Source organism: Bacillus rossius, chromosome 2 (assembly GCF_032445375.1).
Source record: "Bacillus rossius redtenbacheri isolate Brsri chromosome 2, Brsri_v3, whole genome shotgun sequence".
NCBI lineage: Eukaryota > Metazoa > Arthropoda > Insecta > Phasmatodea > Bacillidae > Bacillus > Bacillus rossius.
Genome location: NC_086331.1, coordinates 32,760,371 through 32,773,518, shown reverse-complemented (window position 1 = coordinate 32,773,518; position 13,148 = coordinate 32,760,371). Strand labels below are relative to the sequence as shown.

At 36.3% G+C, this 13,148-nt stretch overlaps 1 long non-coding RNA gene across 1 annotated transcript; it reads left to right on the top strand.

The window, feature by feature from the left end:
* The first annotated feature begins 695 nt into the window (after positions 1–695).
* Positions 696–1,636, top strand: LOC134529934 (uncharacterized). The gene is made up of 2 exons (XR_010074748.1): positions 696–1,040; positions 1,133–1,636. It is a non-coding gene; the product is annotated as an uncharacterized LOC134529934 (long non-coding RNA).
* Positions 1,637–13,148: the final 11,512 nt, after the last annotated feature.

The following is a 13,148-nucleotide window of genomic DNA, read 5'->3' as shown; positions in this document are numbered from 1 at the left end:
TAACTAGTCTTGAACTATTTTCACCCCAAACAATATATGCTCCAATCTATACGATAGGCCTACCGGCTGGAACAGCTCCAAAATTATGAAATATTTATTTTAAATCGGTTTTGATTGTTTTATCCAAATATTTGAAATTTAGATCAGTGTCGCCAAATCACAAGAGAGTTCAAAATTGTTGTTACGAAAATCAGTAATTTAAAACGACTGAAAAAATTTCCACCTTTTGATGACCTATAGGATATAGATTCCACAGTATTATTCATGCTTATCATGATGTTTTAACTGCGGGCTGCCAGTAATTTTATACTTCTTTTGTTGAAGGTTGTTCTTTGTTTCATCTTGTTGTGGACCAATAACACAATCCTGCAAAAAGTAAAATTGTTTGAATCCCAGCTTTTCAGGAAATGAAACGGAATACGATAAGAGTCGATATTTATCTGTTCTTATACGGGTAGCCTTGATTGTAGTTTGGCCTATTCTTACACGACATCTTTCTATTGGCTAAAAGACTGCAATGGCATCCATATAGGGGAGGACGGGGCAAGTTGACGAGCGGGGCAAGACGACGAATGACTTAGTTCCACGTCATGTTATTGTGCCGTTTCTAGGTATGGCACTCGTGATTTTATGAGTAGGTAATTAATTTATTCACATTCCTTTTTTTTTAATTTTTCGTGTTAAATAAATTTTAATATATTTATGCAAAGATTGTATTTGATATTTATTTATCTTCACATATTTCATTATCTTAATGTTAAGGTTTTGTGTAGCTATTTAATTAATAATGTCTTAAATGTGTTTGTTTCTATTATAATCAAATGTGTAAGGGAAACACTACTACAATACTGGTTCTATGAATATTTTGTTTTGTTTGTATAATTCTACTTATTGTAAACTCTATGATTTCTGTCGTGTCTAACGAAAAAGACTTACCTTGCCCTTTTCAATTTCTTTTCGGCCATTTGGCATGTAATTTTTTGGTGCGGATGTAAAAACCACCACAAAATGTAATAACTTATCTGTTACCGCCGTTTTGGGTGAGTAAATGTTTCGTCTGTGGGAAAAGTGTATCCCATGATAATTATTTTTTATGTTTGGAGGTTAATATTTTTGTGGTTTCATTCCATAGCGGTTCGAGTCATGGGCCTCATCCTGGCTTTGGTGTTCCAGGAATCTAAATTCATTTTTGGGAATTAACCTCTTCAAAACAAAGGCCAGAAATTTCATTATTATCATTATTATTATATTAAGGTTATGTAACTGTTTTAAACTTCTACGTGATCATCATGCAAGTTTCTACTATTGAACTTGAATCAACGAAATAATATTGATTTCTACACTTTGGAACATTTCCGGCAATTAATTTTCATTATGAAGAAATAATTATAAGAAGACTTCAATAATTTAATATTTGTTTGATGAATTATTTTTTTTAATAATATTTGTTGATAAACTTAACCTGTTTTTACTTAAATCAAATATAAATACTTGGTACGTACCTAGTTGTTCACGAGCTCGTTACTTAATATATAATACTCAGTAATATTTTGTTAATATGTTAATTGTTTTATTGATGTTTGTTTTTCATTGTTGTTTTTACAAAGGCCTATAATTACAACCAGCACCAATCTGATATTTGTGTTATTTGTTCCCAGTGGTTTATTCCAATAAGTTTTAATTCCTTTTAACATATTATGTTTGGTTATAAAGGGCAATATATTCTCATGTCTCTATAGTAATTTATACTAATCCTTTGGTTAATACATAATAACATAGTACAGCAAATGTAAACGATCCGACATATCTGAAACTTTCATGTGTTATAGTGTCCTTGGGTAACTTCCAATGCCACACATTGAGGTTATGTAGGATGCTATAGCAGATGAATACCTTTCAGTCAAAACAATAGCACCACCTAACAGACACTACTAGCGCTCCACACTGGTGGACACTAAAGAATCGCACAGTGAAGCCGCTGCCACCATTTAGTTGTTTGTTAGATGATGTTCGTACATTTGGTCTGACGTATTGTAATTTTCAAGAACTTCGAAGTAATATCTCATGGACAAACAGGTAAGATATTTGGTTATTCAATGCCACACATTATTACCTTAGACAATATACTTTTCTTAACCACTATATATTGTTAACCTTTTATATTTTTTCCTAGCGAAAAAATCCAATACTAATAACATTGCTGATCGGGGCAAGTTGACTGGGGCAAGATGACGACTCGTCATCTTGCCCCAAGTGCTTTTTTACAGTTGTTTTTTAATTGTTCATGCCCTACAGGCTTTCATTAAACAAAAATTCTAAATAAAAATTATTTAGCCTACCTAATTGTATTTTCTTCCTAGGAAATGCCTATTCATGGTGGAAGATTTCGAGAAGTTTTCACTGAAGAGCAGCTAGAATATTTAAGGAACTACTCGACAGCAATAGATAACATGTTTTTTTTTGGGATGACAAAGCAGCAATGTAGAAAACTTGTGTTTTACTTTGCAGAATATAGTGGAATTTCGCATCCGTTCAATGTGGAGACCAGGATGGCAGGTGAGGATTGGTTGGCTAGTTTTATGAAAAAATGTAAGTTCAGTTTTCGGAGACCAGAGGAAACATCCATTGCCAGAGCAATGGGCTTTAACAAGCCAAATGTTGACAAGTTTTTCTTAATTTTGAAATAAGTGCGGGAAAAACATAGATTTCCAGCTTCTGCCATTTACAATGCAGATGAATCTGCACTTTCCACTGTATATAATAGGCTACCAAAGGTTATTTCACCCACAGGAAGTAAGAGTGTTTCCAAGATCGTTTCGGCAGAGAGAGGAAGAAATGTTACTATTATTTGTTGCATTAATGCTTGCGGATATTACCTGCCCCCTTTTTTTGGTTTTCGCAAGAAAACGGATGCGACCTGAACTTGTGGAAAGAGCCCCTCCGGGAACCGTTGGACATTGCAGTGATAATGGTTGGAGCAATGGAGAAATATTTGTGTTGTTTTTGAAACATTTCGAACTACATGTGAAACCAACCAGTGAATTTCACGTGCTGTTGCTTGTTGACAACCATAAAACACACGTAACACTGGAGGCTATAAACTTTTGCCGGGAAAATCACATCGTTATGGTCGGATTTCCACCCCACACTACCCATCGTCTTCAAATGCTGGATGTTTCCTTTTTTGGGCCATTAAAAACCTATTACAGTTAAGCTTGTGACAACTTAATGGTCACTAATCCAAGGCAAGCCATAACTGACAAAAAAAATTGGTGAGCTACTAAGCACTGCTTATTTAAAAGCAGCTACAGTCGGTAATGCAGTCAATGGGTTCCGAGAATGTGGAATTGAGCCTTATGATCCCCTTGTGTTTGCCGAGCATGATTTAGCTGCAGCGAACCCCACCGATCATGATCTTGCGATGGAAAAAGCAGTTAATGAACATCAGGCAGAGAAAACTGAAGAACCAGGACCTTCAAGAAATGCTACTTCCATTGAGCCAGGACCATTAAGAAATGCTACTCCCATTGAGCCAGGACCTTCAAGAAATGACATTTCCATTAAACCAGGATCTTCAAGAAATATTTCTCCGATTGAGCCAGGACCTTCAATAAATACTTCTCCCGCAGCTTCCATTGAGCCAGGACCTTCAAGAAATTCTACTCCCGTTGAGCCAGGACTTTCAAGAAATGCTACTATCATTAAGATAGGGCCTATAAGAAATGCTACTCCTGTTGAGCCAAAACTGTGCCGAAGTGTTTTCGATTTCAAACCATTGCCTAAAGAAAGATCACATGTGAGAAAAAGGATAAGTCATAAGCTATGTGCAAGTGTCATCACAAGCTCACCCATGAAAGCGATGCTGGTTCAGAGAAAAGCTCAGAGGATAGAACAAGAACGTTTGAAGCAATAAAGACATGAGTCTCGAGATGCAAAAAAAGGAACTGTTACTAAGAAACTGAAGTTCGATTCTCGAGAAAAATCCAAGAAGCTCCAACTTTCGCCAGGCATGACTTCAGCTCAAATATCCGAAGTCTTGTGTGTGATGAGATTTATGTCCACCCTCCATCAGAAGATTGGATCGAGTGTTGCAAATGCCACATATGGTGGCATGAGGACTGCTCGAACTTTGAAGGAGGAAAATTTGTTTGCGATTATTGTTTATAAAAACACCAACTCTGAATTAGTTATGTAAGTTAACTATTAATTGTAATTTTCAACAAACCAAGCCTTTAATAATATGCCATATATATAAAAAAAGCATGTAACAATGTTAAATTAGTTAATTTACATTAGTTTGCATTCTAAGAATAAATATGTTTAAACTTGTGCAGAAATGTCATCTTACCCCGTAGTCAAAGTCATCTTGCCCCGGTAACGGGGCAAGATGGCACATTTGCATTATATTTTTAAAAGGGCAGAATTTTGGAGATATTTATAGAAATATAGATTTTTCCATATAGTTACACCACGACAAAAGACTATTCTAATCGTGTGTGGAAAGAAGGAAATCGTATTTCCAAAATTAAAATTATAATAAATGACGAACTCTTAACATCGCCAACTTGCCCCGTCCTCCCCTACGTGTGTTTGACTTCAGCACAGTGTGTTAATTATTTTTTGCAAAGTAATTTTCTTTAATTATTTTTGGAGCCACGAATATTCGCCTAAATCTTTGGGCAGCAAAGTATACATGGAGCACATGTTGATGATTGGACAACAGCGATCTTTACAGGCCAATGACGAATCTGAGCGTTATAAACGAGGAGAGGAATCAGGAACCCAATCACGCGTGTTCCACTAAGTGAAGTGACCTTGTTATCCAATTTATCTTCAAGCTTGGTCACAAGGTGGAGAGCAAACATGTACACCTTTGTATCGGTTGGGTGATAAGATTACCGTTAATTGGACACTCCCCTCCACCACGGTGGGCCAGTCAACTACCAGCTAGCAGTAGAGTTGCTGAATCACATCGACCCACTCCAAATAAGGGTAAGTCCTACAGCAAGGAATCAACCAAAAGGAAAGAACTTAAAGGTAGACTTTACATTGGACTATGAATTTGAGCCTGATACCAAATGAATCAAATAAATTTCCGGGTCTAGAGCTATTGGCGAGCGTAGAACGGAATAAAAAGGGGACCAGTAACGTTTAGCTGACTTTCCTCTTTTTTTTTGTTCCTTCGTCGGCACGCAGGCTATAACATTGTGGTGTGTGTGTGTGTGTGTGTGTGTGAGTGTCGCCCTAGGCCAGCTGTAGTGGACACAGGGACACACAAACACAAGCACACACGCAGGTATTAGATTACTTTTTATCCTAGAGTCCACAGCTGCCCCATCTTCACCCCTCCCTACCTCCCCGGACCCCTTCTATTCTCAGGAACCTGGTCGATTCTGCCCTCCTTAAAGCGGTCTTTCTTTTTTTTTTGCTCCCACGATAATAACGAAACAAAACAAAACTTCCCTGTTGAAACAATGCACAAAGGTTCACTCCTTTTACCGACTGTCGCTTTCAATGTGCCCCCTCTGACCGTTGGTTGTCGGAAAGTAGTGGTTGGTGATGATGGAGGGGGGGAGATAAGGGGGTCACACATTGGTCCGAGAGGGAAGGGATTGAGGAAAAGACCACGTGGTATGAGAAAGCGAATGAAACGCCACTGCTGTGTGAAATACGTGAAATATGTAATTTCTCGACATGCTCACTTGAAATTTGCCCAACATATCCGAGTGGAGTCTGTTTACGAAAAGCATTTAAGAATACGCCCAGAGCATATGAGTAGTTCTTTTCACGTTTTTCGTTTTTAAACTTTATTTTTCGGAGTGTGAAAATAGCTAAAAAAAATTTGTTTGTTTTTAAAATAATTGTCAGACATGAAACGCCCGGTACAGTTTCCTGATAGCTCTCAAGAGACTTGCATTACAACTTTATCTTCATTTCCCCGCCATGTAAATTTATGATTACCACTCAGATCTCATACTTGTCCTATGCACAACGAGAAGACTGCGCGCCAGTTCAGAGCCTTGCGCTTAGAGACAATACCGTGCTACAACCAGCAAGCGTTGCACTTATCATTCCACCTCACTAACACACATACACCCCTAACTATGCGAGACCCTAAGGCTCTACTTTTAACTGCCCCCATAATTATATAATTGCCAGCCGAATTCAGCGAGATTTTTTGAACCGATCCTAAGAGCAGATATTTTTCGCAAAAAAAAAAAATAAGAAGTGCAAGCGCTAGTTAAACTGCAATCACGCAAGCCCGTGTCAGCGGTTTCTTCCTTGTGGTGGCTGACCTTCTGTAAGAGAGGCCATTGCCCTATTTGGCCGGGCCATTTAACACGCGTCTTCTTCCGCACAAAATTCGTGTGACATCATTGGACATGTACCTGAAAGAATCTCAACCAAACACTAAACACGGTATGTGATATAGAGTATTGATGCACAGATAGTCTCTAAATATCAACACAAAGAACATTTCTCTAAAAATTAGTGTTAATTGAAAAAAAAAAATAAAGGTTCAAACCTTTAATACATAGATTTTAAAATGTGTATGGTTTGAAATAAACTTTATTCTCAGGAATAGCTATAATCCTTATAAAATAAATTTTCTCAGGGCAAAAAATTTTGATATAGGCTATTTAATTTCATATAAAAATACTCTCTTTAGAGACATTTAAATACACACTCTAAATATGAAATAGTTAAATGTACGAAAAAAATTGGGGATTACACTTTAAAAAGTTTAAACTACTTGAGTATAAATATTTTTACTTGTTTTACAAGTTATCCAGTGAAATTCCACTGATTTGCAGTAGTTACAACAGTTTAGAATCTAGGGTATACTAGCTAGAGTAGGCCTGCCCTCGTTGCCCGGGCTTCACGCTGAGTGAAGACTGAAGACGCTTCAACATATCAGGTAAACAGAGATTTTACTCTCATTTTGGTGTAAAGTCAAATTTGCAAAATTTTATAAAGCTCGAATCCAACTGTTGATTTTAATACGTTTATAGGTTCGTTTGAATATATTTTGAACCTTTCACTTAAAAGCTTGAGGGAACTTAACATTTTTCACTTGTTCGCTCGGAGAGTTCGGAGATGAAGACAGTAATTCTCTTCTCATTTTGAAAGTCCGAAATTTCATCCTTAATTACCAAAATTCTGCTTAATTGGTAGGAAAATGGTCTATGAGTTAGTTTTTTTTTTAAATTTCGTGTATGGATAATGGCATTCCTATTGTACTTAAGGCCAAATGTGCAAAATCTTGTCAAGCCTGGAGTAAAACTGTAGATTTGTACAAAAAACACCAACACACAATTTTATGTAGACAGGATATATAGAAGTGTTATAATATCATTGGTTGATAATACGGTACAATCCTTTTGCGAGTTTCACGTGTTCAGGGGAAAAAAATCTCCTTAGTAGTAGTACCTATATATTAGCCAGTCCAGCTACCAGGGTCTGGATGTGTAGCGTGAGGCGGGTCAATGACCGACCTCCCTGAAGTCACGGCAGCCATATTTAGTGTCAAGTTTAATCAAAATTCCTAAAAAATGACTTAAAATTATCCAAAATTCATAGATATTTTCATGTTTTTTTGGGGACCAATTCCCGTTTTTAGGGAAAATTTCTCATTTTTATTCCAGAAAAATTCAAATATTCGAAATTCTGAATGCCTCAAAAGACTTTTGCCTTCTAACGAACTACATTATTGAGACTACAGGCTTGTGACTCCTAAAGGAAAGCCGTCCTAAGCCGCCGAGATCACGACCTTGACCGTAAACACTGTCTTTTATTTTTGACAAAAAAAGGAAAAATTCCAAAATTTATAAAAACTGCTTACGTTAGACCCGCCATCTTGGATTCCAGAAACGTTGCCCGTTTCGTTACCACCACCATATTGAAAATATAGTTTTTTATGCTAAAATCGGGAAAAATTGGAAAACTAATGAAAACATTTAACTGATAAAATTTAAATAAGAAACTTGCCTTGTTGAACTAAGACGTCACCGTTGCACTGTTCGTTACAGCAGCCATCTTGAATTCTAGAAACGTTGCACTTTTCGTTAGGTCCGCTATCTTGGATGTGTATGACACCATCGTGACACTTTTAGTTTCCGCTGCCATCTTGGAATTTATTAGGTTGCAATTTATGTTCCCCCGTCATATCGTAAATACAAAATTATTATCCTATTTCAACGAGAAATATTTTAAAATTAAGAGCAAAATCCATTTGATTGAATATTAATAAAAAAAATTACTTACGTATAGAGTACTCGGTTAAAATCCGACGAGGTCATTCGATTAAAAATGGCGATGAAATCTTCCTCCATGAAAGCCACCGAAAATCTGAATCATCACCACTTATGTTAAGACAGTTTTACGCCAGCCAGTATAACGTCGTGGCATACATTCTACATTCGTATGGTAAATTTCCAATAAAATATATATGTTGACATTATTTTTTATAAATATTTTTATAATTGTTTTTATACTTTTCATTTTATTTTTTAGTCATATACCTAATTATTTTGCAATAATTGTATATTTTTAACTGTATGGATAGCTGTTTGGTGTACTTATGCACTCGCATTAAAAGCGAATTTGGGTGGAATAATAATAAACTATCTTAAATTTTGTATATGAAAATAATTAATAGAAACAAAATTAATAAAAGGCTTTAGTGATTTTATAGATACGGTTGGTAAAGCATAAATTCAATCAAATAAATACTCAATACTCAATATTAATATGAACATGTGAATAAAATTAAATATTTAATTTAGAAAAAATCGGGTTAAATATTAATTAATAATAAAATAAATAAATGTTCTGAATATTTATTCTTATTTATAAATTTCAATTATTTATTAATTGATAATAAAATAATTTTTAATGCAAATAAATTATACATACGGGTACATGGCTCCACTTGAATATATAAACTTGAAAAGGCAATAAATACAATTTTTACCACGAATATTCAAAATAAATAGACTTTTTTAATTTTATGGACCAGTATTCTATATTAATCACTAAAGTATATGATTTAAAAGCACATGTAAAAATTTTATTTGCATGTATGTAGTCTTTTTTATACTGTTTATTTTTGTTGCATGCTTCACGTGCTTCGTAAAAATTCACTGTCATTATTTTATCTAAACGTGCCTAAAGTACTATAATAACTTAAAAGAATCCTTATCTGGGTTCCTCATTATTCGTTTCTTTTGTTGTGAAACGTTTATTTTGGTTCTTTATTCCTTCGGTAGGTGACGAAAATACTTTTGTCCATTCAAAAATTTGATTGAACGTGTACAATATTTGTCAACATGTATGATCCAAATGAGTGCGCGAACAGTTATAACCTCCTGCTGATTATTTGTTATTGACTTCAAAAGTTTTATCTAAGATTATAAATAAAACATTAGATATGTTAATTCATTAGTGAAATATTTTGGATTAAGAAAGTATACTAAACACCCAAACATCTTCGTGCTTTTTCGATTGAACCGATCGCGGAATCTATGCAATGTAGCACCTTAAATATCAATGGCCCATTCGACCTAGACAAGTACTTTTACCCGACAGAGCCAGAAAATCATTTCGTAAGTTTATTTCTTGAACTTTTTGGATGAGGAAACTTCCTTGGAAATGATAAGTGTGCCCTACGTTTTAGCATGCATTTCTGCAAACATATTCAAGGGTGACTAAAAACTGAAAGCCTAACGTTCTAGCACATTGTTTAATAGTTCCAGTGCCTTTTACAGCCGAGCTGTGATTGGTAAATGATGGTGGACATGATATAATGAGAGTCTAGACACTCAAGAAGATTCTTAGATGCTTAGCAGTTTTATCCGGTTGTCTATTATCAGCAATATCCAGGCTTCAGTTGCTTATAACACTTGACTATGGCTGAAAAAAAGGTAGAGTACACCAATATTTCCACGTTACCAGAAGCCAAAAAGTAATAAGCGCTAATGAAGTAATTAATTTTGCATACATAAGCAAAGTAGTAAAATTTCTGGTGACGACCCAATAAGTTATCACTAGAGGTACGAATATACATACATCAGGAAAAAATTCAAAGATAAATAAACAAGTCAAGCTCTTGAAAACTTTGACGTGGGCGAAAGACTGAGGAAGGTCTCTTCATTACCAGCTGGTACTGAACGAGTACATTTCGAAGGGGACAATGCGCTTCCCTCTCGAATATATTGGAGGACGTCTGCACAACTTTTACCATTCGAGTATCGTCTTCGCACGCCAGTTTAATTTACTTAATTTCCACGCAATCATAATGTTTATAAGTTTTTATATTTGTATACAGAACAATTTATTCGCACGTATTTTTTATCAAACAGTGTTTTTACAAAATTAATGGTTACATGATATAAAATGTTCTTTAATTATTTTTGCAATGGGGAATATTGATTTAAAACTCTGTTTTCTGTCATACGCCTTTGCTCACATATATTCTATGTCATAGAAAGAGGAGTGGTAACTTCGCGGATTCATTTGGTTGCAAGTTAGAATGAAAATCATAATTTTATTACACTGTGTTCATGATTGGACAGCAGTTAATGAACACGCCTCTCTACGACCGTTAGCCAACGATGCCCAGCTAGGAGATAAGTAAGCAAATCAGGTAGTGCTAATTAACAAGAACAAAATATTCTTGCTAAGAAATAAACAAATGGGAAAACAAGCATGCTTGACCTCATCTATGACTTTGAATTCTACTCTGAGTTCAGTTGAATCCGTGAAATTTCCGGGTATATAGTCATAGAGAAACTTCAAAAGCAGACGAAGAGTCGAATGATAAAACACTCGTCAAACCAGCCGAAATCAGCCGATGTCAAAAGTTAAATGCATAGACAGCACAGATAAATCCGCGGAAGTAATTATTCAGAAAAATACCTCAGTACAGACGAAAAAAACATTGTGATACTTTTCCAACTAATTCCTTGCACGGATTTCTATGTGCTGTCTATGCATTTAACTTTTGACTTAGGTTTATTTCGGCTTGTTTCATGTGTGTTTTTAAATATGTCTCTTTGTCCATACTTGAGGATTTTTTTGGCATAAACTGTATACCAGCAATAAATACGGACTGTAAAAAATCCACATGCTCATTGGCTACTGACTTGTGAGACTTGTCAACTGGGAAACTTTTGATTGGATTCTTCTTTAGTTAACGGCTTTTCATCGGCCCGGAGTCCTTCAGATAAACTGTGAGCTAGTCACAGAAGCAATATCAAGGTACATGTGTTTGTATTCTAGCATAACGCAAAATTAATCCGCGAATTTTTCCGGTCTCTAAAAATGACGTATGTAAAATTCGCGATTTCAAATCCCTAAAGGATAGACTCCATGATCCTCTATGCACTCGTGTAAATTACATCTGCTGATCGGTTACCGACTCGTAACACCTGTTGACAGGAATGATCGTGATTCGCTAATTCTTCTGTTAAAGATTTTTCATTGGTCCAGAGTCCTTCAGATAAACTGTGGCCCAATCACTGAAGCAAAATAATGTCAAAAGTATTTGGACTCTATCCTATCGCGAAATGAATCCGCGAATTTTACAGGTCTCTACGTATGTATAGGGCCATGTATTTTTCGCGAAAATATTTCGAGACTAGCTGAGAGTTAAACTATTATAGCATCGTCTGTGTTTCGTGATTGGTCGAATTAATTTCAGGTGTACCAGCACACCAGTCATAGCCATCCACTGAAGAAGCAAACGCTTGTGAATGGCCCAGTCAAAAACGGCAATTTCTTCTCTTGCACACGGCCAACCAATATTGGAGTCTAATGGGCGTTAATTTTTTTCGAGAAAAATGACTGCCTTTGAGTATGCAAAAAAAAAAAGCTTTAAAATAATGTATGGTTATAAAACGTAAAAAGACAAGCAGAGATCACCAAACAATGAATTCTGAGAACTAAACCGGCGACAAGCTTAGAGGCCGCTTTCCAGAAAACGATATTAACGCGCAGTTCACAACAACCATATATTCACATGCACTGTGGATATCTAGGGTGGATACGTACGCGAATCAAAACCAGGCTGGCATGCATCACGTGTGCGGGCTTGCGAGTGGCAATGCAAGCGAAGCACAAAGATTGCACCGAAACGTGTTCCAACAATACCCGTGCCCATTGCAAGAACCTTTCAGAGATTACAAAAGCTCTGAGAAAAGGTGACTCGTCTACGATTTACAATGTCTCCTGCCATTCCATCTCTTTCTGTCTTGATTCTCATCATTTCGTATCGCTAGCGGCATGCAGTCTTCGCGAAAAGATTTAGAGACTAGATAAAAGTTAAAACACTATAGTATCGTCTGTGTTTCGTGATTGGATAAGTTTCTCCCAGATACACACAGATTGTAACAACACCAATCACAGTGATTCAGTGCGGAAGTAAAAAACGTCCTGAGTGGCTCGGTCAGATAAGGCAACGACTTATCTTGCAGATGGCCGCCAATCACAAGGAAGAAACTACAGGTGCGGGTATACGTTGTTGCAGTTTAATAAGTGTTCAGATCTTTTCGCGAAAAATGCCTATGCCTACGTATCGCATTACAATATTTTGACCAGAAACCCGGAAATTTCGCAGATTCATCCGGCCTCAGGGTAGAATTCAATGTCATAGGTTTGTTCATATCATGTTTGCTTTCCCATTGGTTGATTTCTCAGCGAGAACATTTTGAACCTTGTTAATTGCACTACCAGGTTCGCTCACATCTCTCCCAGCTGGGAATCGTTGGCTCACGGTCGAAGAGGGGCGTGTCCAGATAACTGCGATCCAATCATAAACACAGCGCGAGAGTGTGAAGGTTTGCATTCTAACTTGCGACTAAATTAATTCTCAAAACTTCCTTATGTATACATGGTATCTATAGCGTTTCAACAGTTGAGTTTGCAAGCATTAACTTACAGACCGGAAAAATTCTCAGTGCCATTTCCCGATTGGCTAAAAATCCAAAAAATCATACCTTCGGCCTGCTTCAACAACTTGTACATACAATATGTGGAATAATCAGAGTCAGTGGGAAATCTTCAAACAAATAAGTTAGAATCACAAGTAATCCAGTCGAGGCATTGGTCACGTTAGCAGCCAATGAATAGGTGGCATTAGCCCGCGTTGG